Source organism: Lissotriton helveticus, chromosome 4_1, assembly GCF_964261635.1.
Source record: "Lissotriton helveticus chromosome 4_1, aLisHel1.1, whole genome shotgun sequence".
Classification (NCBI taxonomy): domain Eukaryota; kingdom Metazoa; phylum Chordata; class Amphibia; order Caudata; family Salamandridae; genus Lissotriton; species Lissotriton helveticus.
Window position 1 is genome coordinate 1,200,526,597 of NC_136063.1, and position 19,566 is coordinate 1,200,546,162.

At 30.2% G+C, this 19,566-nt stretch overlaps 25 non-coding genes across 25 annotated transcripts; all 25 read left to right on the forward strand.

Annotated features, from left to right (window-relative positions):
* The first annotated feature begins 347 nt into the window (after positions 1 to 347).
* On the forward strand, positions 348 to 420 carry TRNAT-CGU (transfer RNA threonine (anticodon CGU)). Its single transcript has one exon. It is a non-coding gene; the product is annotated as a tRNA-Thr (tRNA).
* Positions 421 to 1,361: 941 nt separating this feature from the next.
* Positions 1,362 to 1,434, forward strand: TRNAT-CGU (transfer RNA threonine (anticodon CGU)). The gene has a single exon. It is a non-coding gene; the product is annotated as a tRNA-Thr (tRNA).
* Positions 1,435 to 2,375: 941 nt separating this feature from the next.
* TRNAT-CGU (transfer RNA threonine (anticodon CGU)) lies at positions 2,376 to 2,448 on the forward strand. Its single transcript has one exon. It is a non-coding gene; the product is annotated as a tRNA-Thr (tRNA).
* Positions 2,449 to 3,380: 932 nt separating this feature from the next.
* On the forward strand, positions 3,381 to 3,453 carry TRNAT-CGU (transfer RNA threonine (anticodon CGU)). The gene has a single exon. It is a non-coding gene; the product is annotated as a tRNA-Thr (tRNA).
* A 943-nt stretch (positions 3,454 to 4,396) lies between these two features.
* Positions 4,397 to 4,469, forward strand: TRNAT-CGU (transfer RNA threonine (anticodon CGU)). The gene has a single exon. It is a non-coding gene; the product is annotated as a tRNA-Thr (tRNA).
* Positions 4,470 to 5,910: 1,441 nt separating this feature from the next.
* Positions 5,911 to 5,984, forward strand: TRNAT-AGU (transfer RNA threonine (anticodon AGU)). The gene has a single exon. It is a non-coding gene; the product is annotated as a tRNA-Thr (tRNA).
* A 437-nt stretch (positions 5,985 to 6,421) lies between these two features.
* On the forward strand, positions 6,422 to 6,494 carry TRNAT-CGU (transfer RNA threonine (anticodon CGU)). Its single transcript has one exon. It is a non-coding gene; the product is annotated as a tRNA-Thr (tRNA).
* A 430-nt stretch (positions 6,495 to 6,924) lies between these two features.
* TRNAT-AGU (transfer RNA threonine (anticodon AGU)) lies at positions 6,925 to 6,998 on the forward strand. Its single transcript has one exon. It is a non-coding gene; the product is annotated as a tRNA-Thr (tRNA).
* A 1,447-nt stretch (positions 6,999 to 8,445) lies between these two features.
* Positions 8,446 to 8,518, forward strand: TRNAM-CAU (transfer RNA methionine (anticodon CAU)). Its single transcript has one exon. It is a non-coding gene; the product is annotated as a tRNA-Met (tRNA).
* Positions 8,519 to 8,947: 429 nt separating this feature from the next.
* Positions 8,948 to 9,021, forward strand: TRNAT-AGU (transfer RNA threonine (anticodon AGU)). The gene has a single exon. It is a non-coding gene; the product is annotated as a tRNA-Thr (tRNA).
* Positions 9,022 to 9,957: 936 nt separating this feature from the next.
* Positions 9,958 to 10,031, forward strand: TRNAT-AGU (transfer RNA threonine (anticodon AGU)). The gene has a single exon. It is a non-coding gene; the product is annotated as a tRNA-Thr (tRNA).
* A 436-nt stretch (positions 10,032 to 10,467) lies between these two features.
* TRNAT-UGU (transfer RNA threonine (anticodon UGU)) lies at positions 10,468 to 10,540 on the forward strand. The gene has a single exon. It is a non-coding gene; the product is annotated as a tRNA-Thr (tRNA).
* A 429-nt stretch (positions 10,541 to 10,969) lies between these two features.
* On the forward strand, positions 10,970 to 11,043 carry TRNAT-AGU (transfer RNA threonine (anticodon AGU)). The gene has a single exon. It is a non-coding gene; the product is annotated as a tRNA-Thr (tRNA).
* A 936-nt stretch (positions 11,044 to 11,979) lies between these two features.
* TRNAT-AGU (transfer RNA threonine (anticodon AGU)) lies at positions 11,980 to 12,053 on the forward strand. The gene has a single exon. It is a non-coding gene; the product is annotated as a tRNA-Thr (tRNA).
* Positions 12,054 to 12,490: 437 nt separating this feature from the next.
* On the forward strand, positions 12,491 to 12,563 carry TRNAT-CGU (transfer RNA threonine (anticodon CGU)). The gene has a single exon. It is a non-coding gene; the product is annotated as a tRNA-Thr (tRNA).
* Positions 12,564 to 12,993: 430 nt separating this feature from the next.
* TRNAT-AGU (transfer RNA threonine (anticodon AGU)) lies at positions 12,994 to 13,067 on the forward strand. Its single transcript has one exon. It is a non-coding gene; the product is annotated as a tRNA-Thr (tRNA).
* Positions 13,068 to 13,504: 437 nt separating this feature from the next.
* TRNAT-CGU (transfer RNA threonine (anticodon CGU)) lies at positions 13,505 to 13,577 on the forward strand. The gene has a single exon. It is a non-coding gene; the product is annotated as a tRNA-Thr (tRNA).
* Positions 13,578 to 14,007: 430 nt separating this feature from the next.
* On the forward strand, positions 14,008 to 14,081 carry TRNAT-AGU (transfer RNA threonine (anticodon AGU)). Its single transcript has one exon. It is a non-coding gene; the product is annotated as a tRNA-Thr (tRNA).
* Positions 14,082 to 15,529: 1,448 nt separating this feature from the next.
* TRNAT-UGU (transfer RNA threonine (anticodon UGU)) lies at positions 15,530 to 15,602 on the forward strand. Its single transcript has one exon. It is a non-coding gene; the product is annotated as a tRNA-Thr (tRNA).
* Positions 15,603 to 16,032: 430 nt separating this feature from the next.
* On the forward strand, positions 16,033 to 16,106 carry TRNAT-AGU (transfer RNA threonine (anticodon AGU)). The gene has a single exon. It is a non-coding gene; the product is annotated as a tRNA-Thr (tRNA).
* A 437-nt stretch (positions 16,107 to 16,543) lies between these two features.
* On the forward strand, positions 16,544 to 16,616 carry TRNAT-CGU (transfer RNA threonine (anticodon CGU)). The gene has a single exon. It is a non-coding gene; the product is annotated as a tRNA-Thr (tRNA).
* Positions 16,617 to 17,042: 426 nt separating this feature from the next.
* Positions 17,043 to 17,116, forward strand: TRNAT-AGU (transfer RNA threonine (anticodon AGU)). Its single transcript has one exon. It is a non-coding gene; the product is annotated as a tRNA-Thr (tRNA).
* A 436-nt stretch (positions 17,117 to 17,552) lies between these two features.
* TRNAI-UAU (transfer RNA isoleucine (anticodon UAU)) lies at positions 17,553 to 17,625 on the forward strand. The gene has a single exon. It is a non-coding gene; the product is annotated as a tRNA-Ile (tRNA).
* A 940-nt stretch (positions 17,626 to 18,565) lies between these two features.
* On the forward strand, positions 18,566 to 18,638 carry TRNAT-CGU (transfer RNA threonine (anticodon CGU)). Its single transcript has one exon. It is a non-coding gene; the product is annotated as a tRNA-Thr (tRNA).
* Positions 18,639 to 19,068: 430 nt separating this feature from the next.
* TRNAT-AGU (transfer RNA threonine (anticodon AGU)) lies at positions 19,069 to 19,142 on the forward strand. Its single transcript has one exon. It is a non-coding gene; the product is annotated as a tRNA-Thr (tRNA).
* Positions 19,143 to 19,566: the final 424 nt, after the last annotated feature.

Sequence of the window (19,566 nt, forward strand, 5' to 3'; positions counted from 1 at the left end):
AACAGATCATCTTAAACCTCATAAAAACCCAAGTATTTTCAAGATTATAGAGTGAATACTTTTATTGCAAAATAAAAAAAAACATATCTATGAAAAAGACGTAGATGACATTACTACCTCTATTTGAGCAATATTAATGGCTTCATGAAAAGAACATTGTAAAGTTTTCAAGAAATGAAATTTGTTTTTAAAAGAGTACTTGTTTATTAAAACTTATTAATACTTGTTTAGTGATTGAGTATCTTTTTGTGATTAAGATTATAGTACATATAAAGAAGAATTAATAGCAGGAAACAAATTTTCATCATCAACAATAAATTATTCATGAATTTTATTTCATTGACGTTGGTGCTGTGGCTTAGTGGTTAAAGCGCCTGTCTCGTAAACAGGAAATCCTGAGTTCAAATCTCAGCAGCACCTAACTGTTTTCTCCATGCTTTAGAAATAATTTTCATCAAACAAGTGTTTAATACAATTTAAGAATAAACGTCTGGTTCTATGAACTTTAGAAAAAGTTATCATAAAAAGAAATAAAATACTTGGTATTGTGAAGATTTTTGTAGGAATGCATTGACTGAAATAGCGAAAAGAAAATGAAAAAGAACAAGATAGAGCCGAATGATCACTCGGTTGGTGAATACAACTAATCCATTCTTCAGCAAGGTATATTTTAAAATTCTATGAATAGGGTAAACTTCAAATTAGAGACGTGTTTTTGAATAAGTGAAGGGTCTTCATCTAAAGTGTTTGAGTAGAGAAGTCTGTGAACTTATAAAATATTATGAAAGTGAAAAAACAATATTCTCTTGAACACCATAAAGAAAAGTCTTTCAAACTTAAGTCTCAAAGGGGGTGATGTGACTTAGCTGGTTAAAGTGCCTGTCTAGTAAACAGGAGTTCCTGAGTTCAACTCTCAGCAGTGCCTTGCTTTTCTCTTTGTTATATAACAAATCATTTTCATTAGGTCCTATTTTGATACAATTAAAATATAAAAGTCTGATTAATCTTACTGTTGAACAGATCATCTTAAACCTCATAAAACCCAAGTATTTTCAAGATTATAGAGTGAATACTGTTGTTGCAAAATAAAAATAAACATATCTATGAAAAAGACGTAGATGACATTACTACCTCTATTTGAGCAATATTAATGCCTTCATGAAAAGTAAATTGTAAAGTATTCAAGAAATGAAATTGGGTTTTATAAGAGTACTTGTTTATTAAAACCTATTATTACTTGTTTAGTGATTGAGTATCTTTTTCTGATTAAGATTACAGTACATATAAAGAAGAATTAATAGCAGGAAACACATTTTCATCATCAACAATAAATTATTCATGAATTTTATTTCATTGACGTTGGTGCTGTGGCTTAGTGGTTAAAGCGCCTGTCTCGTAAACAGGAAATCCTGAGTTCAAATCTCAGCAGCACCTAACTGTTTTCTCCATGCTTTAGAAATTATTTTCATCAAACAAGTGTTGAATAAAATTTAAGAATAAATGTCTGGTTCTATGAACTTTAGAAAAAGTTATCATAAAAAGAAATAAAATACTTGGTATTGTGAAGATTTTTGTAGGAATGCATTGACTGAAATAGCGAAAAGAAAATGACAAAGAACAAGATAGAGCCGAATGATCACTCGGTTGGTGAATACAACTAATCCATTCTTCAGCAAGGTATATTTTAAAATTCTATGAATAGGGTAAACTTCAAATTAGAGAGGTGTTTTTGAATAAGTGAAGCGTCTTCATCAAAAGTGTTTGAGTAGAGAAGACTGTGAACTTATAAAATATTATGAAAGTGAAAAAACAATATTCTCTTGAACACCATAAAGAAAAGTCTTTCAAACTTGAGACTCAAGGCGGTGCTGTGGCTTAGCTGGTTAAAGCGCCTGTCTAATAAACAGGAGATCCTGAGTTCAACTCTCAGCAGTGCCTTGCTTTTCACTTTGTTATATAACAAATCATTTTCATTAGGTCCTATTTTGATACAATTAAAATATAAAAGTCTGATTAATCTTACTGTTGAACAGATCATCTTAAACCTAATAAAAACCCTAGTATTTTCAAGATTATAGAGTGAATACTGTTATTGCAAAATAAAAAAAGACATATCTATGAAAAAGACGTAGATGACATTGCTACCTCTATTTGAGCAAAATTAAAGCCTTCATGAAAAGAAAATTGTAAAGTATTCACGAAATGAAATTGGGTTTTATAAGAGTACTTGTTTATTAAAACCTATTAATACTTGTTTAGTGATTGAGTATCTTTTTCTGATTAAGATTACAGTACATATAAAGAAGAATTAATAGCAGGAAACAAATGTTCATCATCAACAATAAATTATTCATGAATTTCACTTCATTGACGTTGGTGCTGTGGCTTAGTGGTTAAAGCGCCTGTCTCGTAAACAGGAAAACCTGAGTTCAAATCTCAGCAGCACCTAACTGTTTTCTCCATGCTTTAGAAAAATGTTCATCAAATAAGTGTTGAATACAATTTAAGAATAAACGTCTGGTTCGATGAACTTTAGAAAAAGTTATCATAAAACGAAATAAAACACTTGGTATTGTGAAGATTTTTGTAGGAATGCATTGACTGAAATAGCGAAAAGAAAATGAAAAAGAACAAGATAGAGCTGAATGATCACTCGGTTGTTGAATACAACTAATCCATTCTTCAGCAAGGTATATTTTAAAATTCTATGAATAGGGTAAACTTCAAATTAGAGAGGTGTTTTTGAATAAGTGAAGCGTCTTCATCTAAAGTGTTTGAGTAGAGAAGACTGTGAACTTATAAAATATTATTAAAGTGAAAAAACAATATTCTCTTGAACACCATAAAAAAGTCTTTCAAACTTAAGACTCAAGGGGGTGATGTGGCTTAGCTGGTTAAAGCACCTGTCTAGTAAACAGGAGATCCTGAGTTCAACTCTCAGCAGTGCCTTGCTTTTCTCTTTGTTATATAACAAATCATTTTCATTAGGTCCTATTTTGATACAATTAAAATATAAAAGTCTGATTAATCTTAGTGTTGAACAGATCATCTTAAACCTCATAAAAACCCAAGTATTTTCAAGATTATAGAGTGAATACTGTTGTTGCAAAATAAAAAAAGACATATCTATGAAAAAGACGTAGATGACACCTCTATTTGAGCAATATTAATGCCTTCATGAAAAGAAAATTGTAAAGTATTCAAGAAATTAAATTGGGTTTTATAAGAGTACTTGTTTATTAAAACCTATTAATACTTGTTTAGTGATTGAGTATCTTTTTCTGATTAAGATTACAGTACATATAAAGAAGAATTAATAGCAGGAAACAAATGTTCATCATCAACAATAAATTATTCATGAATTTTACCTTATTGAAGTTGGTGCTGTGGCTTCGTGGTTAAAGCGCCTGTTTCGTAAACAGGAAATCCTGAGTTCAAATCTCAGCAGCACCTAACTGTTTTCTCCATGCTTTAGAAAAATGTTCATCAAATAAGTGTTGAATACAATTTAAGAATAAACATCTGGTTCGATGAACTTTAGAAAAAGTTATCATAAAACGAAATAAAATACTTGGTATTGTGAAGATTTTTGTAGGAATGCATTGACTGAAATAGCGAAAAGAAAATGACAAAGAACAAGATAGAGCTGAATGATCACTCGGTTGTTGAATACAACTAATCCATTCTTCAGCAAGGTATATTTTAAAGTTCTATGAATAGGGTAAACTTCAAATTAGAGAGGTGTTTTTGAATAAGTGAAGCGTCTTCATCTAAAGTGTTTGAGTAGAGAAGTCTGTGAACTTATAAAATATTATGAAAGTGAAAAAACAATATTCTCTTGAACACCATAAACAAAAGTCTTTCAAACTTGAGACTCAAGGGGGCGCTGTGGCTTAGCTGGTTAAAGCGCCTGTCTAGTAAACAGGAGATCCTGAGTTCAACTTTCTGCAGTGCCTTGCTTTTCTCTTTGTTATATAACAAATCATTTTCATTAGGTCCTATTTTGATACAATTAAAATATAAAAGTCTGATTAATCTTACTGTTGAACAGATCATCTTAAACCTCATAAAAACCCAAGTATTTTCAAGATTATAGAGTGAATACTGTTATTGCAAAATAAAAAAAAAAGACATATCTATGAAAAAGACGTAGATGGCATTACTACCTCTATTTGAGCAATATTAATGCCTTCATGAAAAGAAAATTGTAAAGTATCCAAGAAATGAAATTGGGTTTTATAAGAGTACTTGTTTATTAAAACGTATTAATACTTGTTTAGTGATTGAGTATCTTTTTGTGATTAAGATTACAGTACATTTAAAGACGAATTAATAGCAGGAAACAAATTTTCATCATCAACAATAAATTATTCATGAATTTTATTTAAATGACGTTGGTGCTGTGGCTTAGTGGTTAAAGCGCCTGTCTCGTAAACAGGAAATCCTGAGTTCAAATCTCAGCAGCACCTAACTGTTTTCTCCATGCTTTAGAAATAATTTTCATCAAACAAGTGTTTAATACAATTTAAGAATAAACGTCTGGTTCTATGAACTTTAGAAAAAGTTATCATAAAACGATATAAAATTCTTGGTTTTGTGAAGATTTTTGTAGGAATGCATTGACTGAAATAGCGAAAAGAAAATGACAAAGAACAAGATAGAGCTGAATGATCACTCGGTTGTTGAATACAACTAATCCATTCTTCAGCAAGGTATATTTTAAAATTCTATGAATAGGGTAAACTTCAAATTAGAGAGGTGTTTTTGAATAAGTGAAGCGTCTTCATCTAAAGTGTTTGAGTAGAGAAGACTGTGAACTTATAAAATATTATTAAAGTGAAAAAACAATATTCTCTTGAACACCATAAAGAAAAGTCTTTCAAACTTAAGACTCAAGGGGGTGATGTGACTTAGCTGGTTAAAGTGCCTGTCTAGTAAACAGGAGATCCTGAGTTCAACTCTCAGCAGTGCCTTGCTTTTCTCTTTGTTATATAACAAATCATTTTCATTAGGTCCTATTTTGATACAATTAAAATATAAAAGTCTGATTAAACTTACTGTTGAACAGATCATATTAAACCTCATAAAACCCAAGTATTTTCAAGATTATAGAGTGAATACTGTTGTTGCAAAATAAAAAAAGACATATCTATGAAAAAGACGTAGATGACATTACTACCTCTATTTGAGCAATATTAAAGCCTTCATGAAAAGAAAATTGTAAAGTATTCACGAAATGAAATTGGGTTTTATAAGAGTACTTGTTTATTAAAACCTATTAATACTTGTTTAGTGATTGAGTATCTTTTTCTGATTAAGATTACAGTACATATAAAGAAGAATTAAAAGCAGGAAACAAATTTTCATCATCAACAATAATTTATTCATGAATTTCACTTCATTGACATTGGTGCTGTGGCTTAGTGGTAAAAGCGCATGTCTCGTAAACAGGAAAACCTAAGTTCAAATCTCAGCAGCACCTAACTGTTTTCTCCATGCTTTAGAAAAATTTTCATCAAACAAGTGTTGAATACAATTTAAGAATAAACGTCTGGTTCGATGAACTTTAGAAAAAGTTATCATAAAACGAAATAAAATACTTGGTATTGTGAAGATTTTTGTAGGAATGCATTGACTGAAATAGCGAAAAGAAAATGACAAAGAACAAGATAGAGCTGAATGATCACTCGGTTGTTGAATACAACTAATCCATTCTTCAGCAAGGTATATTTTAAAATTCTATGAATAGGGTAAACTTCAAATTAGAGAGGTTTTTTGAATAAGTGAAGTGTCTTTATCTAAAGTGTTTGAGTAGAGAAGACTGTGAACTTATAAAATATTATGAAAGTGAAAAAACAATATTCTCTTTAACACCATAAAGAAAAGTCTTTCAAACTTAAGACTCAAGGGGGTGCTGTGGCTTAGCTGGTTAAAGCGCTTGTCTAGTAAACAGGAGATCCTGAGTTCAACTCTCAGCAGTGCCTTGCTTTTCTCTTTGTTATATAACAAATCATTTTCATTAGTTCCTATTTTGATACCATTAAAATATAAAAGTCTGATTAATCTTACTGTTGAACAGATCATCTTAAACCTCATAAAAACCCAAGTATTTTCAAGATTATAGAGTGAATACTGTTATTGCAAAATAAAAAAAGACATATCTATGAAAATGACGTAGATGACATTACTACCTCTATTTGAGCAATATTAATGCCTTCATGAAAAGAAAATTGTAAAGTATTCAAGAAATGAAATTGGATTTTATAAGAGTACTTGTTTATTAAAACCTAATAATACTTGTTTAGTGATTGAGTATCTTTTTCTGATTAAGATTACAGTACATATAAAGAAGAATTAATAGCAGGAAACACATTTTCATCATCAACAATAAATTATTCATGAATTTTACTTCATTGACGTTGGTGCTGTGGCTTAGTGGTGAAAGCGCCTGTCTCGTAAACAGGAAATCCTGAGTTCAAATCTCAGCAGCACCTAACTGTTTTCTCCATGCTTTAGAAATAATTTTCATCAAACAAGTGTTGAATACAATTTAAGAAGAAACGTCTGGTTCTATGAACTTTAGAAAAAGTTATCATAAAACGATATAAAATTCTTGGTATTGTGAAGATTTTTGTAGGAATGCATTGACTGAAATAGCGAAAAGAAAATGACAAAGAACAAGATAGAGCTGAATGATCACTCGGTTGTTGAATACAACTAATCCATTCTTCAGCAAGGTATATTTTAAAATTCTATGAATATGGTAAACTTCAAATTAGAGAGGTGTTTTTGAATAAGTGAAGCGTCTTCATCTAAAGTGTTTGAGTAGAGAAGACTGTGAACTTATAAAATATTATGAAAGTGAAAAAACAATATTCTCTTGAACACCATAAAGAAAAGTCTTTCAAACTTAAGACTCAAGGGGGTGCTGTGGCTTAGCTGGTTAAAGCGCCTATCTAGTAAACAGGAGATCCTGAGTTCAACTCTCAGCAGTGCCTTGCTTTTCAATTTGTTATATAACAAATCATTTTCATTAGGTCCTATTTTGATACAATTAAAAAACAAAAGTCTGATTAATCTTACTGTTGAACAGATCATCTTAAACCTCATAAAAACCCAAGTATTTTCAAGATTATAGAGTGAATACTGTTATTGCAAAATAAAAAAAGACATATCTATAAAAAAGACGTAGATGACATTACTACCTCTATTTGAGCAATATTAATGCCTTCATGAAAAGAAAATTGTAAAGTATTCAAGAAATGAAATTGGGTTTTATAAGAGTACTTGTTTATTAAGACCTAATAATACTTGTTTAGTGATTGAGTATCTTTTTCTGATTAAGATTACAGTTCATATAAAGAAGAATTAATAGCAGGAAACAAATTTTCATCATCAACAATAAATTATTCATGAATTTTACTTAATTGACGTTGGTGCTGTGGCTTAGTCGTTAAAGCGCCTGTCTCTTAAACAGGAAATCCTGAGTTGAAATCTCAGCAGCACCTAACTGTTTTCTCCATGCTTTAGAAATAATTTTCATCAAACAAGTGTTGAATACAATTTAAGAATAAACGTCTGGTTCTATGAACTTTAGAAAAAGTTATCATAAAACGAAATAAAATACTTGGTATCATGAAGATTTTTGTAGGAATGCATTGACTGAAATAGCGAAAAGAAAATGACAAAGAACAAGATAGAGCTGAATGATCACTCGGTTGTTGAATACAACTAATCCATTCTTCAGCAAGGTATATTTTAAAATTCTATGAATAGGGTAAACTTCAAATTAGAGAGGTGTTTATAAGTGAAGCGTCTTCATCTAAAGTGTTTGAGTAGAGAAGACTGTGAACGTATAAAATATTATGAAAGTGAAAAAACAATATTCTCTTGAACACCATAAAGAAAAGTCTTTCAAACTTAAGACTCAAGGCGGTGCTGTGGCTTAGCTGGTTCAAGAGCCTGTCTAGTAAACAGGAGATCCTGAGTTCAACTCTCAGCAGTGCCTTGCTTTTCACTTTGTTATATAACAAATCATTTTCATTAGGTCCTATTTTGATACAATTAAAATATAAAAGTCTGATTAATCTTACTGTTGAACAGATCATCTTAAACCTCATAAAAACCCAAGTATTTTCAAGATTATAGAGTGAATACTGTTATTGCAAAATAAAAAAAGACATATCTATGAAAAAGACGTAGATGACATTACTACCTCTATTTGAGCAATATTAAAGCCTTCATGAAAAGAAAATTGTAAAGTATTCAAGAAATGAAATTGGGTTTTATAAGAGTATTTGTTAATTAAAACCTATTAATACTTGTTTAGTGATTGAGTATCTTTTTCTGATTAAGATTACAGTACATATAAAGAAGAATTAAAAGCAGGAAACAAATTTTCATCATCAACAATACATTATTCATGAATTTTACTTCATTGACATTGGTGCTGTGGCTTAGTGGTTAAAGCGCCTCTCTCATAAACAGGAAAACCTGAGTTCAAATCTCAGCAGCACCTAACTGTTTTCTCCATGCTTTAGAAATAATTTTCATCAAACAAGTGTTGAATACAATTTAAGAATAAACGTCTGGTTCGATGAACTTTAGAAAAAGTTATCATAAAACTAAATAAAATACTTGGTATTGTGAAGATTTTTGTAGGAATGCATTGACTGAAATAGCGAAAAGAAAATGACAAAGAACAAGATAGAGCTGAATGATCACTCGGTTGTTGAATACAACTAATCCATTCTTCAGCAAGGTATATTTTAAAAATCTATGAATAGGGTAAACTTCAAATTAGAGAGGTTTTTTGAATAAGTGAAGCGTCTTTATCTAAAGTGTTTGAGTAGAGAAGACTGTGAACTTATAAAATATTATGAAAGTGAAAAAACAATATTCTCTTTAACACCATAAAGAAAAGTCTTTCAAACTTAAGACTCAAGGGGGTGCTGTGGCTTAGCTGGTTAAAGCACTTGTCTAGTAAACAGGAGATCCTGAGTTCAACTCTCAGCAGTGCCTTGCTTTTCTCTTTGTTTTTTAACAAATCATTTTCATTAGTTCCTATTTTGATACCATTAAAATATAAAAGTCTGATTAATCTTACTGTTGAACAGATCATCTTAAACCTCATAAAAACCCAAGTATTTTCAAGATTATAGAGTGAATACTGTTATTGCAAAATAAAAAAAGACATATCTATGAAAAAGACGTAGATGACATTACTACCTCTATTTGAGCAATATTAATGCCTTCATGAAAAGAAAATTGTAAAGTATTCAAGAAATGAAATTGGGTTTTATAAGAGTACTTGTTTATTAAGACCTAATTTTACTTGTTTAGTGATTGAGTATCTTTTTCTGATTAAGATTACAGTTCATATAAAGAAGAATTAATAGCAGGAAACAAATTTTCATCATCAACAATAAATTATTCATGAATTTTACTTATTTGATGTTGGTGCTGTGGCTTAGTCGTTAAAGCGCCTGTCTCTTAAACAGGAAATCCTGAGTTGAAATCTCAGCAGCACCTAACTGTTTTCTCCATGCTTTAGAAATAATTTTCATCAAACAAGTGTTGAATACAATTTAAGAATAAACGTCTGGTTCTATGAACTTTAGAAAAAGTTATCATAAAACGAAATAAAATACTTGGTATCTTGAAGATTTTTGTAGGAATGCATTGACTGAAATAGCGAAAAGAAAATGACAAAGAACAAGATAGAGCTGAATGATCACTCGGTTGTTGAATACAACTAATCCATTCTTCAGCAAGGTATATTTTAAAATTCTATGAATAGGGTAAACTTCAAATTAGAGAGGTGTTTATAAGTGAAGCGTCTTCATCTAAAGTGTTTGAGTAGAGAAGACTGTGAACGTATAAAATATTATGAAAGTGAAAAAACAATATTCTCTTGAACACCATAAAGAAAAGTCTTTCAAACTTAAGACTCAAGGGGGTGCTGTGGCTTAGCTGGTTAAAGCGCCTGTCTAGTAAACAGGAGATCCTGAGTTCAACTCTCAGCAGTGCCTTGCTTTTCTCTTTGTTATATAACAAATCATTTTCATTAGGTCCTATTTTGATACAATTAAAATATAAAAGTCTGATTAATCTTACTGTTGAACAGATCATCTTAAACCTCATAAAACCCAAGTATTTTCAAGATTATAGAGTGAATACTGTTGTTGCAAAATAAAAAAAGACATATCTATGAAAAAGACGTAGATGACATTACTACCTCTATTTGAGCAATATTAATGCCTTCATGAAAAGAAAATTGTAAAGTATTCAAGAAATGAAATTGGGTTTTATAAGAGTACTTGTTTATTAAAACCTATTAATACTTGTTTAGTGATTGAGTATCTTTTTCTGATTAAGATTACAGTACATATAAAGAAGAATTAATAGCAGGAAACAAATTTTCATCATCAACAATAAATTATTCATGAATTTTACTTCATTGACGTTGGTGCTGTGGCTTAGTGGTTAAAGCGCCTGTCTTGTAAACAGGAAATCCTGATTTCAAATCTCAGCAGCACCTAACTATTTTCTCCATGCTTTAGAAATAATTTTAATCAAACAAGTGTTGAATACAATATAAGAATAAAGGTCTGGTTCTGTGAACTTTAGAAAAAGTTATCATAAAAAGAAATAAAATACTTGGTATTGTGAAGATTTATGTAGGAATGAATTGACTGAAATAGCGAAAAGAAAATGACAAAGAACAAGATAGAGCTGAATGATCACTCGGTTGTTGAATACAACTAATCCATTCTTCAGCAAGGTATATTTTAAAATTCTATGAATAGGTTAACTTCAAATTAGAGAGGTGTTTTTGAATAAGTGAAGCGTATTCATCTAAAGTGTTTGAGTAGAGAAGACTGTGAACTTATAAAATATTATGAAAGTGAAAAAATAATATTCTCTTGAACACCATAAAGAAAAGTCTTTCAAACTTGAGACTCAAGGGGGTGCTGTGGCTTAGCTGGTTAAAGCGCCTGTCTAGTGAACAGGAGATCCTGAGTTCAACTCTCAGCAGTGCCTTGCTTTTCACTTTGTTATATAACAAATCATTTTCATTAGGTCCTATTTTGATACAATTAAAATATAAAAGTCTGATTAATCTTACTGTTGAACAGATCATCTTAAACCTCATAAAAACACAAGTATTTTCAAGATTATAGAGTGAATACTGTTATTGCAAAATAAAAAAAGACATATCTATGAAAAAGACGTAGATAACATTACTACCTCTATTTGAGCAATATTAATGCCTTCATGAAAAGAAAATTGTAAAGTATTCAAGAAATGAAATTGGGTTTTATAAGAGTACTTGTTTATTAAAACCTAATAATACTTGTTTAGTGATTGAGTATCTTTTTCTGATTAAGATTACAGTTCATATAAAGAAGAATTAATAGCAGGAAACAAATTTTCATCATCAACAATAAATTATTCATGAATTTTACTTAATTGACGTTGGTGCTGTGGCTTAGTCGTTAAAGCGCCTGTCTCTTAAACAGGAAATCCTGAGTTGAAATCTCAGTAGCACCTAACTGTTTTCTCCATGCTTTAGAAATAATTTTCATCAAACAAGTGTTGAATACAATTTAAGAATAAACGTCTGGTTCTATGAACTTTAGAAAAAGTTATCATAAAACGAAATAAAATACTTGGTATCGTGAAGATTTTTGTAGGAATGCATTGACTGAAATAGCGAAAAGAAAATGACAAAGAACAAGATAGAGCTGAATGATCACTCGGTTGTTGAATACAACTAATCCATTCTTCAGCAAGGTATATTTTAAAATTCTATGAATAGGGTAAACTTCAAATTAGAGAGGTGTTTATAAGTGAAGCGTCTTCATCTAAACTGTTTGAGTAGAGAAGACTGTGAACGTATAAAATATTATGAAAGTGAAAAAACAATATTCTCTTGAACACCATAAAGAAAAGTCTTTCAAACTTAAGACTCAAGGGGGTGCTGTGGCTTAGCTGGTTAAAGCGCCTGTCTAGTAAACAGGAGATCCTGAGTTCAACTCTCAGCAGTGCCTTGCTTTTCTCTTTGTTATATAACAAATCATTTTCATTAGGTCCTATTTTGATACAATTAAAATATAAAAGTCTGATTAATCTTACTGTTGAACAGATCATCTTAAACCTCATAAAAACCCAAGTATTTTCAAGATTATAGAGTGAATACTGTTATTGCAAAATAAAAAAAGACATATCTATGAAAAAGACGTAGATGACATTACTACCTCTATTTGAGCAATATTAATGCCTTCATGAAAAGAAAATTGTAAAGTATTCAAGAAATGAAATTGGGTTTTATAAGAGTACTTGTTTAATAAAACTTATTAATACTTGTTTAGTGATTGAGTATCTTTCTGTGATTAAGATTACAGTACATATAAAGAAGAATTAATAGCAGGAAACAAATTTTCATCATCAACAATAAATTATTCATGAATTTTATTTCATTGATGTTGGTGCTGTGGCTTAGTGGTTAAAGCGCCCGTCCCGTAAACAGGAAATCCTGAGTTCAAATCTCAGCAGCACCTAACTGTTTTCTCCATGCGTTAGAAATAATTTTCATCAAACAAGTGTTGAATACAATTTAAGAATAAACGTCTGGTTCTATGAACTTTAGAAAAAGTTATCATAAAAAGAAATAAAAAACTTGGTATAGTGAAGATTTTTGTAGGAAAGCATTGACTGAAATAGCGAAAAGAAAATGACAAAGAACAAGATAGAGCCGAATGATCACTCGGTTGTTGAATACAACTAATCCATTCTTCAGCAAGGTATATTTTAAACTTCTTTGAATAGGGTAAACTTCAAATTAGAGAGATATTTTTGAATAAGTGAAGCGTCTTCATCAAAAGTGTTTGAGTAGAGAAGACTGTGAACTTATAAAATATTATGAAAGTGAAAAAACAATATTCTCTTGAACACCATAAAGAAAAGTCTTTCAAACTTAAGACTCAAGGGGGTGCTGTGGCTTAGCTGGTTAAAGCGCCTGTCTAGTAAACAGGAGATCCTGAGTTCAACTCTCAGCAGTGCCTTGCTTTTCTCTTCGTTATATAACAAATCATTTTCATTAGGTCCTATTTTGATACAATTACAATATAAAAGTCTGATTATTCTTACTGTTGAACAGATCATCTTAAACCTCATAAAAACCCACGTATTTTCAAGATTATAGAGTGAATACTGTTATTGCAAAATAAAAAAAGACTTATCTATGAAAAAGATGTAGATGACATTACTACCTCTATTTGAGCAATATTAATGCCTTCATGAAAAGAAAATTGTAAAGTATTCAAGAAATGAAATTGGGTTTTATAAGAGTACTTGTTTATTAAAACTTATTAATACTTGTTTAGTGATTGAGTATCTTTTTGTGATTAAGATTAAAGTACATATAAAGAAGAATTAATAGCAGGAAACAAATTTTCATCATCAACAATAAATTATTCATGAATTTTATTTCTTTGATGTTGGTGCTGTTGCTTAGTGGTTAAAGCGCCTGTCTCGTAAACAGGAAATCCTGAGTTCAAATCTCAGCAACACCTAACTGTTTTCTCCATGCTTTAGAAATAATTTTCATCAAACAAGTGTTGAATACAATTTAAGAAGAAACGTCTGGTTCTATGAACTTTGGAAAAAGTTATCATAAAACGATATAAAATTCTTGGTATTGTGAAGATTTATGTAGGAATGAATTGACTGAAATAGCGAAAAGAAAATGACAAAGAACAAGATAGAGCTGAATGATCACTCGGTTGTTGAATACAACTAATCCATTCTTCAGCAAGGTATATTTTAAAATTCTATGAATAGGGTAAACTTCAAATTAGAGAGGTGTTTTTGAATACGTGAAGCGTCTTCATCTAAAGTGTTTGAGTAGAGAAGACTGTGAACTTATAAAATATTATGAAAGTGAAAAAACAATATTCTCTTGAACACCATAAAGAAAAGTCTTTCAAACTTAAGACTCAAGGGGGTGCTGTGGCTTAGCTGGTTAAAGCGCCTATCTAGTAAACAGGAGATCCTGAGTTCAACTCTCAGCAGTGCCTTGCTTTTCACATTGTTATATAACAAATCATTTTCATTAGGTCCTAGTTTGATACAATTAAAATATAAAAGTCTGATTAATCTTACTGTTGAACAGATCATCTTAAACCTCATAAAAACCCAAGTATTTTCAAGATTATAGAGTGAATACTGTTATTGCAAAATAAAAAAAGACATATCTATGAAAAAGACGTAGATGACATTACTACCTCTATTTGAGCAATATTAATGCCTTAATGAAAAGAAAATTGTAAAGTATTCAAGAAATGAAATTGGGTTTTATAAGAGTACTTGTTTATTAAGACCTAATAATACTTGTTTAGTGATTGAGTATCTTTTTTCTGATTAAGATTACAGTTCATATAAAAAAGAATTAATAGTAGGAAACAAATTTTCATCATCAACAATAAATTATTCATGAATTTTACTTCATTGACGTTGGTGCTGTGGCTTAGTCGTTAAAGCGCCTGTCTCTTAAACAGGAAATCCTGAGTTGAAATCTCAACAGCACCTAACTGTTTTCTCCATGCTTTAGAAATAATTTTCATCAAACAAGTGTTGAATACAATTTAAGAATAAACGTCTGGTTCTATGAACTTTAGAAAAAGTTATCATAAAACGAAATAAAATACTTGGTATCGTGAAGATTTTTGTAGGAATGCATTGACTGAAATAGCGAAAAGAAAATGACAAAGAACAAGATAGAGCTGAATGATCACTCGGTTGTTGAATACAACTAATCCATTCTTCAGCAAGGTATATTTTAAAATTCTATGAATAGGGTAAACTTCAAATTAGAGAGGTGTTTATAAGTTAAGCGTCTTCATCTAAAGTGTTTGAGTAGAGAAGACTGTGAACGTATAAAATATTATGAAAGTGAAAAAACAATATTCTCTTGAACACCATAAAGAAAAGTCTTTCAAACTTAAGACTCAAGGGGGTGCTGTGGCTTAGCTGGTTAAAGCGCCTGTCTAATAAAATAGGAGATCCTGTGTTGAACTCTCAGCAGTGCCTTGCTTTTCTCTTTGTTATATAACAAATCATTTTCATTAGGTCCTATTTTGATACAATTAAAATATAAAAGTCTGATTAATCTTACTGTTGAACAGATCATCTTAAACCTCATAAAACCCAAGTATTTTCAAGATTATAGAGTGAATACTGTTGTTGCAAAATAAAAAAAGACATATCTATGAAAAAGACGTAGATGACATTACTACCTCTATTTGAGCAATATTAATGCCTTCATGAAAAGAAAATTGTAAAGTATTCAAGAAATGAAATTGGGTTTTATAAGAGTACTTGTTTATTAAAACCTATTAATACTTGTTTAGTGATTGAGTATCTTTTTCTGATTAAGATTACAGTACATATAAAGAAGAATTAATAGCATAAAACACATTTTCATCATCAACAATAAATTATTCATGAATTTTGCTTCATTGACGTTGGTGCTGTGGCTTAGTGGTTAAAGCGCCTGTCTTGTAAACAGGAAATCCTGATTTCAAATCTCAGCAGTACCTAACTATTTTCTCCATGCTTTAGAAATAATTTTAATCAAACAAGTGTTGAATACAATATAAGAATAAAGGTCTGGTTCTATGAACTTTAGAAAAAGTTATCATAAAAAGAAATAAAATACTTGGTATTGTGAAGATTTTTGTAGGAATGCATTGACTGAAATAGCGAAAAGAAAATGACAAAGAACAAGATAGAGCCGAATGATCACTCGGTTGGTGAATACAACTAATCCATTCTTCAGCAAGGTATATTTTAAAATTCTATGAATAGGGTAAACTTCAAATTAGAGAGGTGTTTTTGAATAAGTGAAGCGTCTTCATCAAAAGTATTTGAGTAGAGAAGACTGTGAACTTATAAAATATTATGAAAGTGAAAAAACAATATTATCTTGAACACCATAAAGAAAAGTCTTTCAAACTTAAGACTCAAGGGGGTGCTGTGGCTTAGCTGGTTAAAGCGCCTGTCAAGTAAACAGGAGATCCTGAGTTCAACTCTCAGCAGTGCCTTGTTTTTCTCTTTGTTATATAACAAATCATTTTCATTAGGTCCTATTTTGATACAATTGAAATATAAAAGTCTGATTATTCTTACTGTTGAACAGATCATCTTAAACCTCATAAAAACCCAAGTATTTTCAAGATTATAGAGTGAATACTTTTATTGCAAAATAAAAAAAAACATATCTATGAAAAAGACGTAGATGACATTACTACCTCTATTTGAGCAATATTAATGCCTTCATGAAAAGAACATTGTAAAGTATTCAAGAAATGAAATTTGTTTTTATAAGAGTACTTGTTTATTAAAACTTATTAATACTTGTTTAGTGATTGAGTATCTTTTTGTGATTAAGATTATAGTACATATAAAGAAGAATTAATAGCAGGAAACACATTTTCATCATCAACAATAAATTATTCATGAATTTTATTTAATTGACGTTGGTGCTGTGGCTTAGTGGTTAAAGCGCCTGTCTCGTAAACAGGAAATCCTGAGTTCAAATTTCAGCAGCACCTAACTGTTTTCTCCATGCTTTAGAAATAATTTTCATCAAACAAGTGTTTAATACAATTTAAGAATAAACGTCTGGTTCTATGAACTTTAGAAAAAGTTATCATAAAACGATATAAAATACTTGGTATCGTGAAGATTTTTGTAGGAATGCATTGACTGAAATAGCGAAAAGAAAATGACAAAGAACAAGATAGAGCTGAATGATCACTCGGTTGTTGAATACAACTAATCCATTCTTCAGCAAGGTATATTTTAAAATTCTATGAATAGGGTAAACTTCAAATTAGAGAGGTGTTTATAAGTGAGGCGTCTTCATCTAAAGTGTTTGAGTAGAGAAGACTGTGAACGTATAAAATATTATGAAAGTGAAAAAACAATATTCTCTTGAACACCATAAAGAAAAGTCTTTCAAACTTAAGACTCAAGGGGGTGCTGTGGCTTAGCTGGTTAAATCGCCTGTCTAGTAAACAGGAGATCCTGAGTTCAACTCTCAGCAGTGCCTTGCTTTTCTCCTTGTTATATAACAAATCATTTTCATTAGGTCCTATTTTGATACAATTAAAATATAAAAGTCTGATTAATCTTACTGTTGAACAGATCATCTTAAACCTCATAAAACCCAAGTATTTTCAAGATTATAGAGTGAATACTGTTGTTGCAAAATAAAAAAAGACATATCTATGAAAAAGAAGTAGATGACATTACTACCTCTATTTGAGCAATATTAATGCCTTCATGAAAAGAAAATTGTAAAGTTTTCAAGAAATGAAATTGGGTTTTATAAGAGTACTTGTTTATTAAAACCTATTAATACTTGTTTAGTGATTGAGTATCTTTTTCTGATTAAGATTACAGTACATATAAAGAAGAATTAATAGCAGGAAACAAATTTTCATCATCAACAATAAATTATTCATGAATTTTACTTCATTGACGTTGGTGCTGTGGCTTAGTGGTTAAAGCGCCTGTCTTATAAACAGGAAATCCTGATTTCAAATCTCAGCAGCACCTAACTATTTTCTCCATGCTTTAGAAATAATTTTCATCAAACAAGTGTTGAATACAATTTAAGAATAAACGTCTGGTTCGATGAACTTTAGAAAAAGTTATCATAAAACGAAATAAAATACTTGGTATTGTGAAGATTTTTGTAGGAATGCATTGACTGAAATAGCGAAAAGAAAATGACAAAGAACAAGATAGAGCTGAATGATCACTCGGTTGTTGAATACAACTAATCCATTCTTCAGCAAGGTATATTTTAAAAATCTCTGAATAGGGTAAACTTCAAATTAGAGAGGTTTTTTGAATAAGTGAAGCGTCTTTATCTAAAGTGTTTGAGTAGAGAAGACTGTGAACTTATAAAATATTATGAAAGTGAAAAAACAATATTCTCTTTAACACCATAAAGAAAAGTCTTTCAAACTTAAGACTCAAGGGGGTGCTGTGGCTTAGCTGGTTAAACCACTTGTCTAGTAAACAGGAGATCCCGAGTTCAACTCTCAGCAGTGCCTTGCTTTTCTCTTTGTTATATAACAAATCATTTTCATTAGGTCCTATTTTGATACAATTACAATATAAAAGTCTGATTATTCTTACTGTTGAACAGATCATCTTAAACCTCATAAAAACCCACGTATTTTCAAGATTATAGAGTGAATACTGTTATTGCAAAATAAAAAAAGACTTATCTATGAAAAAGATGTAGATGACATTACTACCTCTATTTGAGCAATATTAATGCCTTCATGAAAAGAAAATTGTAAAGTATTCAAGAAATGAAATTGGGTTTTATAAGAGTACTTGTTTATTAAAACTTATTAATACTTGTTTAGTGATTGAGTATCTTTTTGTGATTAAGATTAAAGTACATATAAAGAAGAATTAATAGCAGGAAACAAATTTTCATCATCAACAATAAATTATTCATGAATTTTATTTCATTGACGTTGGTGCTGTGGCTTAGTGGTTAAAGCGCCTGTCTCGTAAACAGGAAATCCTGAGTTCAAATCTCAGCAACACCTAATTGTTTTCTCCATGCTTTAGAAATAATTTTCATCAAACAAGTGTTGAATACAATTTAAGAAGAAACGTCTGGTTCTATGAACTTTGGAAAAAGTTATCATAAAACGATATAAAATTCTTGGTATTGTGAAGATTTATGTAGGAATGAATTGACTGAAATAGCGAAAAGAAAATGACAAAGAACAAGATAGAGCTGAATGATCACTCGGTTGTTGAATACAACTAATCCATTCTTCAGCAAGGTATATTTTAAAATTCTATGAATAGGGTAAACTTCAAATTAGAGAGGTGTTTTTGAATACGTGAAGCGTCTTCATCTAAAGTGTTTGAGTAGAGAAGACTGTGAACTTATAAAATATTATGAAAGTGAAAAAACAATATTCTCTTGAACACCATAAAGAAAAGTCTTTCAAACTTAAGACTCAAGGGGGTGCTGTGGCTTAGCTGGTTAAAGCGCCTATCTAGTAAACAGGAGATCCTGAGTTCAACTCTCAGCAGTGCCTTGCTTTTCACTTTGTTATATAACAAATCATTTTCATTAGGTCCTAGTTTGATACAATTAAAATATAAAAGTCTGATTAATCTTACTGTTGAACAGATCATCTTAAACCTCATAAAAACCCAAGTATTTTCAAGATTATAGAGTGAATACTGTTATTGCAAAATAAAAAAAGACATATCTATGAAAAAGACGTAGATGACATTACTACCTCTATTTGAGCAATATTAATGCCTTAATGAAAAGAAAATTGTAAAGTATTCAAGAAATGAAATTGGGTTTTATAAGAGTACTTGTTTATTAAGACCTAATAATACTTGTTTAGCGATTGAGTATCTTTTTTCTGATTAAGATTACAGTTCATATAAAGAAGAATTAATAGCAGGAAACAAATTTTCATCATCAACAATAAATTATTCATGAATTTT